Source organism: Neoarius graeffei, chromosome 7, assembly GCF_027579695.1.
Source record: "Neoarius graeffei isolate fNeoGra1 chromosome 7, fNeoGra1.pri, whole genome shotgun sequence".
NCBI classification, from domain to species: Eukaryota; Metazoa; Chordata; class Actinopteri; order Siluriformes; family Ariidae; genus Neoarius; species Neoarius graeffei.
The window spans coordinates 44,183,131-44,195,810 of record NC_083575.1 but is presented as its reverse complement, the minus strand read 5'-3'; the positions used below and the strand labels follow the sequence as shown (position 1 = coordinate 44,195,810).

At 41.6% G+C, this 12,680-nt stretch overlaps 1 protein-coding gene across 1 annotated transcript in view; it reads left to right on the top strand.

The window, feature by feature from the left end:
- Positions 1-12,680, top strand: part of gfra4a (GDNF family receptor alpha 4a) — a 273,181-nt gene that overhangs the window by 35,213 nt on the left and 225,288 nt on the right. The window lies entirely within an intron of this gene.

Below are 12,680 nucleotides of genomic sequence, written 5' to 3'. Positions count from 1 at the left end.
CGAGGAGGAAAGACTACTTTTCCTATAACTCTTGGCACAGCCGTTTCAAAGTAACAAAGAATTGGGCAGATGAGAAGAACTCACACACTGAAAGTAATGAGAAACTGCTCTTTCACCATCATTACACCTGTCTAAACAGCTAAGACTAAAAAACAAACAACAGCAACAAAAAAACATGGATAAACAAACTCATGCACTTTATACATTCATCTCCTGATGCATTCAGGAAGTGCAGCAATCAGTCATATGCTTCCTGGCTGAAATACAGTCTGGGAATTGCAGCTGAAAATTGTTTAGCATTTTATTCTTTTATATTGCATGATCGAGGAGGAAAGACTGCATTTACTATAACTCTCAGCCATGGCATCTGTGGTGTGATGACATTGATCCAATCTTGCAAAATGAAACAGCCTCGTTCCTTGACAGAAAAAATAAATAAATAATAATAATTTTATATATATATATATATATATATATATATATATATATATATATATATATTTTTTTTTTTTTTTTTTTTTGGCATATTATTAAATATTTAATATTAGGCCTATTTATTTATTTATTTATTTATTTTATTTTTGGGTCCAAGTTTTCTTTTCATAAATTTGAGACTTTTTAATCTCAGAATTTCCTGGTGGGGGTGGGGGTGCACGCAAACTTAAGACTTTATAATCTCCTGGGGGGGGGGGGGGGGGGGGCGCGGGGGATTCTCATAAATTTCTGACATTAATCTAAAAAAATTCTGATTTTTTTTCCCGTCGGAATATTACACCCTATCTCAGCTCTGTATTTTTTGTTTGTTTGTTTGTTTGTTTGTTTGTTTGTTTGTTTTTTAACCTATAGTTGCCCTAATAGTCCATCACAGATTTGTGTTAATATATTGACATTTTCCTTTGAATTTAAAAATTAAAGCTATTAAAGTTATTAGTTTAATTAATCATTAAATAACTAAATTGTTAATTATTAATGTATTAATTTCACAATTACGTGCCACATTCCTGTACTGCTACAATAGTATAGGAATTCAATGACAAAAATGGACAAATTTTAAATCCCATACTTATTTTACTATTCTAGATCATGAGTAATAACAGTAACTGGTTTTCTTACAGTTAGTGTTTGCATTTTGAAATATTTCATACAATCTTCAAATCTACAAAAAGATCTGGGTTTTGTTTTTTTTTGTATAGATTCTCTACATTTTCAAGTAAATACTTTCAAATGTCAGGTGAGAGATCTTGATTTAAACTCATGACAACAATCACAATAGCAGAAAATTATAAAATGAAACAAAGCTTGTTGGTGTGTTTAACATCACAGCATGAAATCAGTAAACATTTTACAATGTGATTTGGAAGTCTGATAGACTGGGATGTTTTGGCTCGGACATGACATCTAGAGAATGCCACATTTAAGCCTTCAGATGTACATAATGCAAACAAGTGTGTGAAGTATGTCACTCATGTTGCCTCTGCTTCTGCATGCACTTAGAAAGTCATATATCAAGTATTAACCAGGCTCCTCTGCTTCACATTAGGCCGTACCACCCCACCCCACCATTGATTATAACACAACACTTCCCACTGGACTGGTATGCCAGTGCAAGGAATATTCCTTTGGTTTTTAGCCACTTATGCGACACATATTTACAGAAATTAGTTTCAGTCTATATATTAGCTACACTTAGATGAATTGACTCAATATTGTAAGAAGCAAACAATGCAATCATTCTTTCATTCAGTCAGTCATCTTCAACAACCGCTATATCAAGATTCAATATTCCTTTATTGTCACTGCACCATACAGTACAGTGAAATTGAAGCAAGTAATCCAGTTGGTGTATTCATACAAACACTTAGTATTAAGGAAAAAAAGATAGTCAGATCGGTACAAGATAAACATTCAAGCAAGAGGATAAACAAATCTGTACAAGATAGATAAGTCAATAAAAAAGATAAACATATCTATACAAGAACTGCTTTAAAAAATAAATGTAATTCTATGTATCTAGGGTATGACCTATGATACAGCATGATGATCAGTCAGTGGATTATTGCACAGTGATAAGTGACTGTATTGCACAATTAGGCGTGATAATTGCATATTTGCCCATGTTGACAGAGTGCAGTTGAGCAGGAGCAATGTAAATATCCATCCATCCATCCATCCATCCATCTATTTTCTACCGCTTATCCGGATCTGGGTCGCAGGGGTAGCAGCCTAAGCAGAGCAGCCCAGACTTGCCTCTCCCCAGCCACCTCCACCAGCTCTTCCGGGGGAATACCAAGGTGTTCCCAGGCCAGCCGAGAGATGTAATCTCTCCAGCGTGTCCTGAGTCTGCCCCGGGGTCTCCTCCCAGTGGGGTGTGCCCAGAGAACTTCCCTTGGGAGCTCTCTTTGACCACCACCCCAATCTACCAATCCAGAGGCACTGTCCCCGACCTCCACGCAATGTTGAAGAGGTGTGTCAGCCAAGACAGCCCAACAACATCCAGTGTCTTCAGGAACTCAGGATGAATCTCATCCACCCCTGGAGCCCGGCCACCGAGGAGCTTTTTAACCACCTCGGCAACCTCAGCCCCTGTGATGGGCAAGTCCTCCCAAGCACCCCTAGACTCTGCGTCCTCCTCAGACAACATGAAGGTGGGATTGAGGAGATCCTCGAAGTATTCCTTCCATCGTCGGACGATGTCCCCAGTTGAGGTCAACAGCACTCCATCCTTACTGTAAATAGTAGGGACAGAGCACTGCTTCCCCTTCCTGAGCCTCCAGATGGTTTGCCAGAATCTCTTCGAGGCCGACCAAAAATCATTTTCCATGGCCTCACCGAACTCTTCCCACACCCGAGTTTTTGCTTCAGTGACTGCCAGAGCCGTGTTCCGCTTGGCCCATCGGTATCTGTCAGCTGCCTCTGGAGACCCAAAGGTTAACCAAGCCTGATAGGACTCCTTCAGCTTGATGGCTCCCCTCACCACAGGTGTCCACCACTGAGTTCGGGGATTACCGTCACGACAGGCACCAACAACCTTGCAGCCGCAGCTCTGCACAGCCACCTCAGCGATAGAGGTGCAGAATATGGTCCACTCAGACTCAATGTCTCCATCCTCCCCCGGTATGCAGTTGAAGCTCTGCCGGAGGTGGCAGTTGAAGATCCGATGGACAGGAGCCTCCGCCAGAGGTTACCAGCATACCCTCACTACACATTTGGGCCTACCAGGTCTGTCTGGCCTCCTCTCCCACCATCTGATCCAGCTTGCCACCAGGTAGTGATCAGTTGACAGCTCTGCTCCTCTCTTCACCCGAGTGTCCAAGACATATGGTCGTAGATCAGATGAAATGACTACAAAGTCAATCATCAATCTATGGCCTAGGGTGTCCTTGTGCCACGTGCACTTATGGACACCCTTATGCTCAAACATGGTGTTCGTTATGGCCAAACCATGCATGGCACTGAAGTCCAACAACAGAACACCACTCGGGTTCAGATCGGGCAGGCCATTCCTCCCAGTCACACCCCTCCAGGTCTCACAGTCATTGCCCACGTGAGTGTTGAAGTCCCCCAGTAAAACAAAGGAGTCCCCTCGTGGTGCACTGTCTAGCACCCCACTCAAGGACTCCAAGAAGGCCTGGTATTCTGAACTACCATTTGGTGCATAAGCACAAATGACAGTCAGAGACTGTTCCATGACCCGAAGGCACAGGGAAATGACCCTTTCATTCACTGGGGAGAACTCCGATGTTAGCGCGCCGAACTGGGGGGCTACCAATAGCCCCACCCCTGCTGGGCGCCACTCACCCATAGCAACTCCAGCATAGAAGAGAGTCCAACCCCTCTCCAGGAAATTGGTTCCAGAACCAAAGCTATGTGTTGAGGTGAGCCCAACTGTATCTATTCGGTACTGCTAAACCTCACGCACAAGCTCAGGCTACTTTCCCACCAGAGAGGTGACATTCCATGTCCCAAAAGCCAGTTTTGTCAGCTGGAGATCAGTACACCAGGGCCTCCGCCTTTGGCTGCTACCTGATCCACAATGCACCGGACCCTTACGGCACCTCCTACGGTGGTGGATCCACAGGAGAGTGGCTCTGTGTTGCTCATTCAGGCTGGACCCAGCCAGGCCCCACAGACATAGGCCCAGCCACCAGGCACTCAGCGATGAGCCCCTCCCCCAGGCCTGGCTCCAGGGTGGTGCCCCGGTATCCCTGGTCCAAGCGAGGGCACTCGGATACCTGCTTTTCCTCTCATAAGGGTCATTCTGAACCGCTCTTTGTCTGACCTCTCATCTAGGACCTGTTTGCCTTGGGAGACCCTACCAGGGGCAAATGCCCCCGACAACATAGCTTCTAGAATCCCTGAGGCACTCAAACCCCTCCACCACGTTAAGGTGGTGATTCAAGGAGGGGCAATATAAATAAAAAAATAAATGTGATAGAGAGAATAACGTGCATGTGGTTGTAAAAACATATACTATTTAGGTAAGAGGTACGCATGTAGAGGTGTAGACAGTTGGTGTTACAGTTCAGTCCTGTTTCTGTCTGTACTGCTGGCATCTGTGTAGGTGACTGGCTTTGTTCAGTTCACATATGACACTCGGGTAAAAGCTGTTCTTTAGTCTATTTGTCCATGATGCAATGGACCTGAACCATCTACCAGAGGGCAGTGGTTCAAGAAGCTGGTGTCCAGGGTGGGAAGGGTCTTTTAGGATGTTGGTGGCACTGTTGAGGCAATGGGTGGTATAGAGTTGCTCTAGAGAGGGCAGTGGGCAGCCAATGATCTTCTGTGCAGAGTCAATGACTCTTTGAAGGGCTTTCTTGTCTGCCACAGAGCTACTGGTGTACCAAGTAGCGATGCAGTATGTCAGCACATTCTTGATTGAGCAACAGTAGAAGGTCACTAGCAGCTGCTCATGGAGGTTGTTCTTCTTGAGGATCCTCAGGAAGTACAGTCGCTGTTGTGCCTTTTTCACTGTCACTGTGGAGTTTGTGGTCCAGATGAGGTCCTCTGCAATGCAGGAACTTGAAAGTGGGCACTCTTTCCACTCTGACCCCACTGATTAGCAATGGAGTGTAGTCCTTGTTGTGTTTTCAGAAGTCTATTATGAGTTCTTTTGTTTTTGATGGGTTCAGGGCTAGGTTGTTTTCTTCACACCACCTTGTCAATTTCTGGACGTCATCCCTGTAGGCTGTTTCATCATCTCTTGAGATAAGTCCAACCACAGTTGTGTCATCTGCGAACTTGATGATGGTGCTGGTAGGGTGGGTGGAAGTGCAGTCATGGGTGTAAAAGGCATAGAGGGGGCTCAGCACACAGCCCTGTGGGGCTCCAGTGCTGAGTATGAGGGTGGATGAGGTATCCTGGTCAGGGTCATGGAAAATTCAGGCTTGACTACATTCAGGCAGGAATACATCACGGATGGGATGCCAGTCACCATGCTCATAAACATTCTCTCTCTCTCTCTCTCTCTCTCTCTCTCACACACACACACACACTCAGAGAAGTATTTTTTAATCCCATTTTTATTTATTTTTCATTTTTGGAGGATAGGAACTATAGTTTGTGGTTTAATTAATTCTAGATAGTGTGCCAGGGATGAGCAACCCACACTAATATACACACTATTTTAAAATAAGAATACAATTCATAAATTGCAGATCATTCAGCCTGTTTGCAACCATCAGTTTGGTTACTATGAAAGGTTAAAAAGGGAAACAAAACTGTAAGGAACTGCTGGACTGTCCAAACAGTTATCAGCTTGTGTAGTTGAAGAGAAGGGCAGTTATTAAACAGTGTCTATTGATTGCTGTCTCCTCACCATGCTCCAGGGATTGCCCAGTGTCCTCCTAGAAGGCTATCAATGTTCATTAGTCACCATGACATAGATTGATGATCTTGGTGACTGAGAGGTCAACAGAGCTAGATTAACAAAGGAGGCAAGGATATGGATACTGTTTTCTCAATTACGTGGGACGTCATCTTGAACCTGATTTCGAGCATCATCGAAACATTTGAAGGTTAACAGGAATAGCATAGCGATAAAGACAGTACAGAAATAATTTAGATAATTAGAAAGGTATATCTAATTTTAGAAGTATATCTCCACAATTACATGCAAGAAGGTGCAGTAAAGAAGTCATGAGTATTTTTTGCAGTTTGCATATCATTGAATAAATAAAATCACTTACACCATCCTACACTAAAACCTCTAACAACTACAGAAGTGACTAGTGTGTTTTCATTGTTATGTTTCTATTTTTACTTTAAGTCATGTATTTTAAATCAGTCGTTCTTGCTTGATTCCTATTCTAAAGTTCGACACCAGTATATTGTGATGCTCCATCTTTGCCATGTTGCTATGCAACATGTCAGCCAATCTGGCATCTGCATGGTTGTATGCCAGAGTCGAGCACTTAACATTCTCCTCAATCTTGAACTAGTTTGAAAACACACAGTGATAAGTTTTCCATGCTTTAAAGCAGGCTGTACAGTTTACATGATGGCAAGAGGTTTGTAATAACAGTTCCAGATGCAGTGGTGCTTGAAAGTTTGTGAATCCTTCAGAATTTTCTATATTTATGCATAAATATGACCTAAAACATCATCAGATTTTCACACAAGTCCTGAAAGTAAATAAAGAGAACCTAGTTAAAAAAATGAGACAAAAATATTATACTTGATAATTTATTTATTGAGGAAAATGATCCAATATTACATACAGTGGTGCTTGAAAGTTTGTGAACCCTTTAGAATTTTCTATATTTCTGCATAAATATGACCTAAAACATCATCGGATTTTCACACAAGTCCTAAAAGTAGATAAAGAGAACCCAGTTAATCAAATGAGATAAAAATATTATACTTGGTCATTTATTTATTGAGGAAAATGATCCAATATTACATATCTGTGAGTGGCAAAAGTATGTGAACCTTTGCTTTCAGTATCTGGTGTGACCCCCTTGTGCAGCAATAACTGCAACTCAACATTTCCAGTAACTGTTGATCAGTCCTGCACACCGGCTTGGAGGAATTTTAGCCCATTCCTGCGTACAGAACAGCTTCAACTCTGGTATGTTGGTGGGTTTCCTCACATGAACTGCTCGCTTCAGGTCCTTCCACAATATTTTGACTGGATTAAGGTCAGGACTTTGACTTGGCCATTCCAAAACATTAACTTGAGTCTTCTTTAACCATTCTTTGGTAGAACAACTTGTGTGCTTAGGGTTGTTGTCTTGCTGCATGACCCACATTCTCTTGAGATTCAGTTCATGGACAGATGTCCTGACATTTTCCTTTAGAATTCACTGGTATAATTCAGAATTCATTGTTCCATCAATGATGGCAAGCCGTCCTGGCCCAGATGCAGCAAAACAGGCCCAAACCATTATACTACCACCACCATGTTTCACAGATGGGATAAGGTTCTTATGCTGGAATACAGTGTTTTCATTTCTCCAAACATAATGCTTCTCATTTAAACCAAAAAGTTCTATTTTGGTCTCATCCATCCACAAAACATTTTTCCAATAGCCTTCTGGCTTGTCCACGTGATCTTTAGCAAACTGCAGATGAGCAGCAATGTTCTTTTTGGAGAGCAGTGGCTTTCTCCTTGCAACCCTGCCATGCACACCACTGCTGTTCAGTGTTCTCCTGATGGTGGACTCATGAAGATTAAGATTAGCCAATGTGAGAGAGGCCATCAGTTGCTTAGAAGTTACCTTGGGGTCCTTTGTGACCTTGCTGACTATTACATGCCTTGCTCTTGGAGTGATCTGAATGAATGAATGAATGAATGAATGAATGAACCCTTTATTATCACTGTAGCAGTGAAATTGACCATCAACCTGTCCTTACAGAGGGGGAACAGGACAGGAAGACAGGGATAAAAGAAAAGGGAACACAATAATAACAACATGAGGAGAGATGAGGAAAAAAGAAACCCCCCCCCCACACACACACACACTATGCTCCTGTCAGGAGTACAGTGTGGGAACATTTAAAAAACCTCTGCACGTAAGCATACAATAACACAAGTACACTTTAAAACATGGGACTTGAGGGGGGGAAAGGGGGAAAGGAGGGGGCAATCAGGGGTGGGGGTAAGGGGGGTAGGGGAAGGGGAGGAGGTCAAGGTAACCCAGCGCAAGCAAGCAGCCGTCCACTCCTGCAGCCATGAAGGCGCTGGTCACACACCCGCTTGTCACACTGGGGGTGAAAATGGCGACCACGGAAAGTTGGAGAAGGAATGCGAGGAATGCGAGAGCGTCTCCCAGCAGTGACCTTCAGGGGGGAATGTTGTCTCAGCAACGGCCTTAACCGAGGCCGGTGCTGTCTCAGGGAGCTGAATGCCGATAAGATATAAATTGTTTGGTCTTTCCAGATGCAGTCTTTGCACATCCACACTGCTCATCCATATCTGTCCATTCTGTTCAAATTGGTCTCCAAAAAACTTATTCCTTTCAAAGCCGAAAGCTTCTCCAAGATAACAACCATATTGTGGTTCAAGTTCTGAAAAGCCACAGTCTGAGTGCCGACAGCTTTGCCCACCGCTTCAATCATATCAGGCAGCTTTGTGGGGCTTTGAACAGCTTTCACCGTTGTCTGATTTCCTTGATATACCAGGGCAATGCCTAATCCAATCAGCAAAAGTCCTGTAATCATGGTTCCGAATAGGTAGATATCTTCAATGTCCTCCACAGAAAGAATCGCCAGGCACACGACTCGCCACCGCTCCCACGCATCCATCGCGTAACCAGCCGCAAACGTTCCGGCAGGACAGGCAGGTTCCCCCAAACCCAGGCTTCTCGTCGAGAAAACCGTGTCAATTTCGTTAGGAGACCAGTTTATCAATTCCATGCTTTTTTTTTAGTTTAGAAAGTGGTCTTTGTTGGTTGACCACTCCTGGGGAGGGTAACAATGGTCTTGAATTTCCTCCATTTGTACACAATCTGTCTGACTGTGAATTGGTGGAGTCCAAACTCTTTAGAGATGGTTTTGTAACCTTTTCCAGCCTGATGAGCATCAACAACGCTTTTTCTGAGGTACTCAGAAATCTCCTTTGTTCGTGCCATGATACACTTCCACAAACATGTGTTGTGAAGATCAGACTTTGCTAGATCCCTGTTCTTTAAATACAGTAAAACAGGGTGCCCACTCACACCTGATTGTCATCCCATTGGTTGAAAACAGCTGACTAATTTCACCTTCAAATTAACTGCTAATGCTAGAGGTTCACATACTTTTGCCACTCACAGATCTGTAATATTGGATCATTTTCTTCAATAAATAAATGACCAAGTATAATATTTTTGTCTCATTTGTTTAACTGGGTTCTCTTTATCTACTTTTAGGACTTGTGTGAAAATCTGATGATGTTTTAGGTCATATTTATGCAGAAATATAGAAAATTCTAAAGGTTCACAAACTTCAATCACCACTGTATCATGAGATTTGCAGTGATGTCTGTATTTAGTATAATTCCCCAGAGGAATTTGGCACATTTTGATACTGTATTGCAATCAGGGTTAAAGAAAGCAATTATTTTGAGAAAATTATCCTCTACTAAAAATTGGCATTAGATGTGTTATCTGTTGTTCTAATAATAAAATGAAATAGAATTTACGTTAATAAAAACTGCATTTATTTGTTCATCAAAATGGGTACATGAGCGATGCTTCACACTGGAAGCCATTCTCTTAACACACCATTTAAGAAACTGGAAGAGAGAACATGGCAGTAAAAAACATTTTATCATTTGAACTTAGTCTGAGCCTATTTTTTTTAAACCGACTTTTTATGTGTTTAAAATTTCTACAGGGTCATTTAGCAAACTTTAACCACCCAAAAGGCGATACAGTGGTTGTTTGTATAGAAGATGAGAAAAGCAGATAAGAAGCTATTCTATCTCTGAAGTAAACTTCAAAACCTGCAACACAAATCTGCATCCAACAAATCATTATGTAGCTGGTGGGGTTTGATTTAGCATAGGTCTGCACTCAGAGAGAGGTATTTGAGGACAAGCTCAAGGGGTAATGACTAACATGGCACACCTGAGCCCTTTTGTCCCACATACTGTATATTCGGGTAATCTCTCCCTCTGTCTGAGAGATGAGCTGTGTGTATGTGTGTAGCTGTGAGCAAAGTGAAGCTACAGCCAAGGAGAAAGCAGTGAGCAAGCTGGAAATCTGCAACACTATTTGTTTTGAGCAAAGTCTTATAATATGTTGCTGATTACCGCACCAAGGCCATGAACCCAAATAAAGAGCTCACATGCCCTCTTACCCCATGGTCTGTAGTTTTCTCTGAGCAGCGTACTGCAAACATTAAAATTAATGTTGCACAATGTATCATCTGGATGTACGAAAATGTCGAAAATGCATATGGATAAACAGTTTAGCTAAGGGCACACTTTTTATCCTTTAGTGCTATTAGTGACTTACCAACATTTGTCACCTTATTTCCAGTTCATTCATTTATTCATTCATTCATTTATCTGTTGGTGAAATATGTGTGAGCTAGTAAATGTTTGACGTGTTGTTAACTACAACAGCTCTAAAATCAATATTAGCTAAACTAAAACAATGACAGGTTAGCAATTAAAGGAATGATAATTAACATGTATTCGTTTGGACATAAACTCGGGACTAGAGCGTGTTCCAGATTCACATGAATCAAATAAGATAGGAAAAAGGATGAGGCACAAAGCCAAAGTAGATGGTGTGCACTGAAGTTATTATAGGCAGTGCCATATTCAATTAGGCTTAAATTGCACACTTTTTCCTCACTCACTTTTTCCTTCCATCTCATTTCTCTGTGATACCATAACTGGAAGCCTGTTGTTGATCTGAGGCAGTGGCGGTTCTAGACCAAAATTACTAGGGGGGCCGAGGTGGGGCCAGTGTTTTTTCAGGGGGGCACATAAGGAAAAAACATGGCAATATTTAAGCGTTCAAAATGTTTTGTTTAGTTTATTTAAAACCAAAACAAAATACATTGAGCATAAATACAATGAGATAAACATTCTGTCTCAATAGCCTAAACATAAATTGTGCTCAATAAATCTTAAAACCATGTTTCTCTTTTTTGTAAAAAAAAGATTTCTATTTTTGCATACAATGAACCCTTTATCTGTCCAATGACACTTTTTAAATTCACAGCATGAATGAATTTTCTTTTTCACAGCATGAGACTTGAATGTACAATCACTATCTTTATCTAAATCACACTGTCATCATCTCACTCTTTCTTTATGTACAGCAGGGGGGAAAAATAGAAAGAAAAAATAAATTCACATACAGTGGTCTCAGAATCACCCTATAGCATTCACAGCAGGCTGAAACACTACAACAACAAGATTCTGCGATTGTGACTCCTTGAGAAACGGTCTACAAATGCATCAAGGTTCAAAGCCTTGGACCTTCTGGATTCAATGCTGAGCACACCAAGATTGCTTAGACGCTCCTCACTAATGGTGGATCGGAGGTACCGTAGGTCTTCACCAGTTTCAAAGTGGAGAAACTCCGCTCACAAGAGGCAGAGCTCACTGGGAGTGCCACAGCTATTTTGCATAGTCTAAAGAGCTCAAAAAATACTTCTTTATATGGCTCAGTGAAACGTGTCAACGCTACTGTATCTGATGGCTTTTCAATCAAAAAACTTCGGACGTGACAGCTGTTATCACTCACGTCCGAAGTTTACAATTCGCGCTGCTGCTGGTCTTTCTGCTGCAGGTAACAGTGTGCGTGTAGCGCTTTAAGGAGTCCGTGTAGAACACTCCGTCATGTCAGTTCCGATCTTCGAGCCAGCGCACGTCAAAATTAATAAATCTTATTATCTGTTCAGCACAGGGGCCACAACAGGGGCCAGGAGCAATTTTACAGGGGCACTGGCCCCCTCTGGCCCCCGTTTAAAACCGCCTATGATCTGAGGGCAGTAGGTTTTTATAACAATGACTTTCTGCTGTTTTGATTTCTTTCTTAATTATTGCTTCCCATATCAGACTTAGTAACCTGTGTGTATATTCACTGCTGTAGGAGTTAGGCAGAAAACAAGGACTAAAGTTAACACATTCCAGAAAAAAGGTTTCAGAGCATTTTAAATTTATCTGAAATACATACATTTCCACCTTAAAACTATTTAAAACAAATCGGAACGCTAGCTGAATTTTTGGTTTGGTATTTGGCATTATGTTTCCTGCAGTGCTGCAGTGGGTAGAAATCTAACCAAATGAGGGAGACGTGAATTCCTCCTGCACATTAATCTCTAATCATTGACAGCTTTAACCTACATGATGTATAAAATACTGACAGATTTCACTTTGTCATAATTGTGTACACACTGTATTCACGATTCATAATCACAAATGTCAAGGGAATCAGCACAATCAATTATAGTGCAGTATTAAATAAAGATGGATTTGGACATACAATATTTTATAGTTTTAACCTTGGTCTGTTTTATCCTTCTATGTAAAGACTAGTGTAAGAATTGAAAACACAAGCTGTGAATGAAAATGTAAGTAGGAAGGAATGGCCATCGGTCTCAGAGATCCACAAACTCATTCTTAATCCCTGCAGTGCACTGTTAATTCACTTATACATCTACTGAACATTTTTCTTTTTCCTCCTCTTTGTCATTTGTTATAGCCTGTATCAGTTTCATCATTGTCTGTCACCACAAAATAT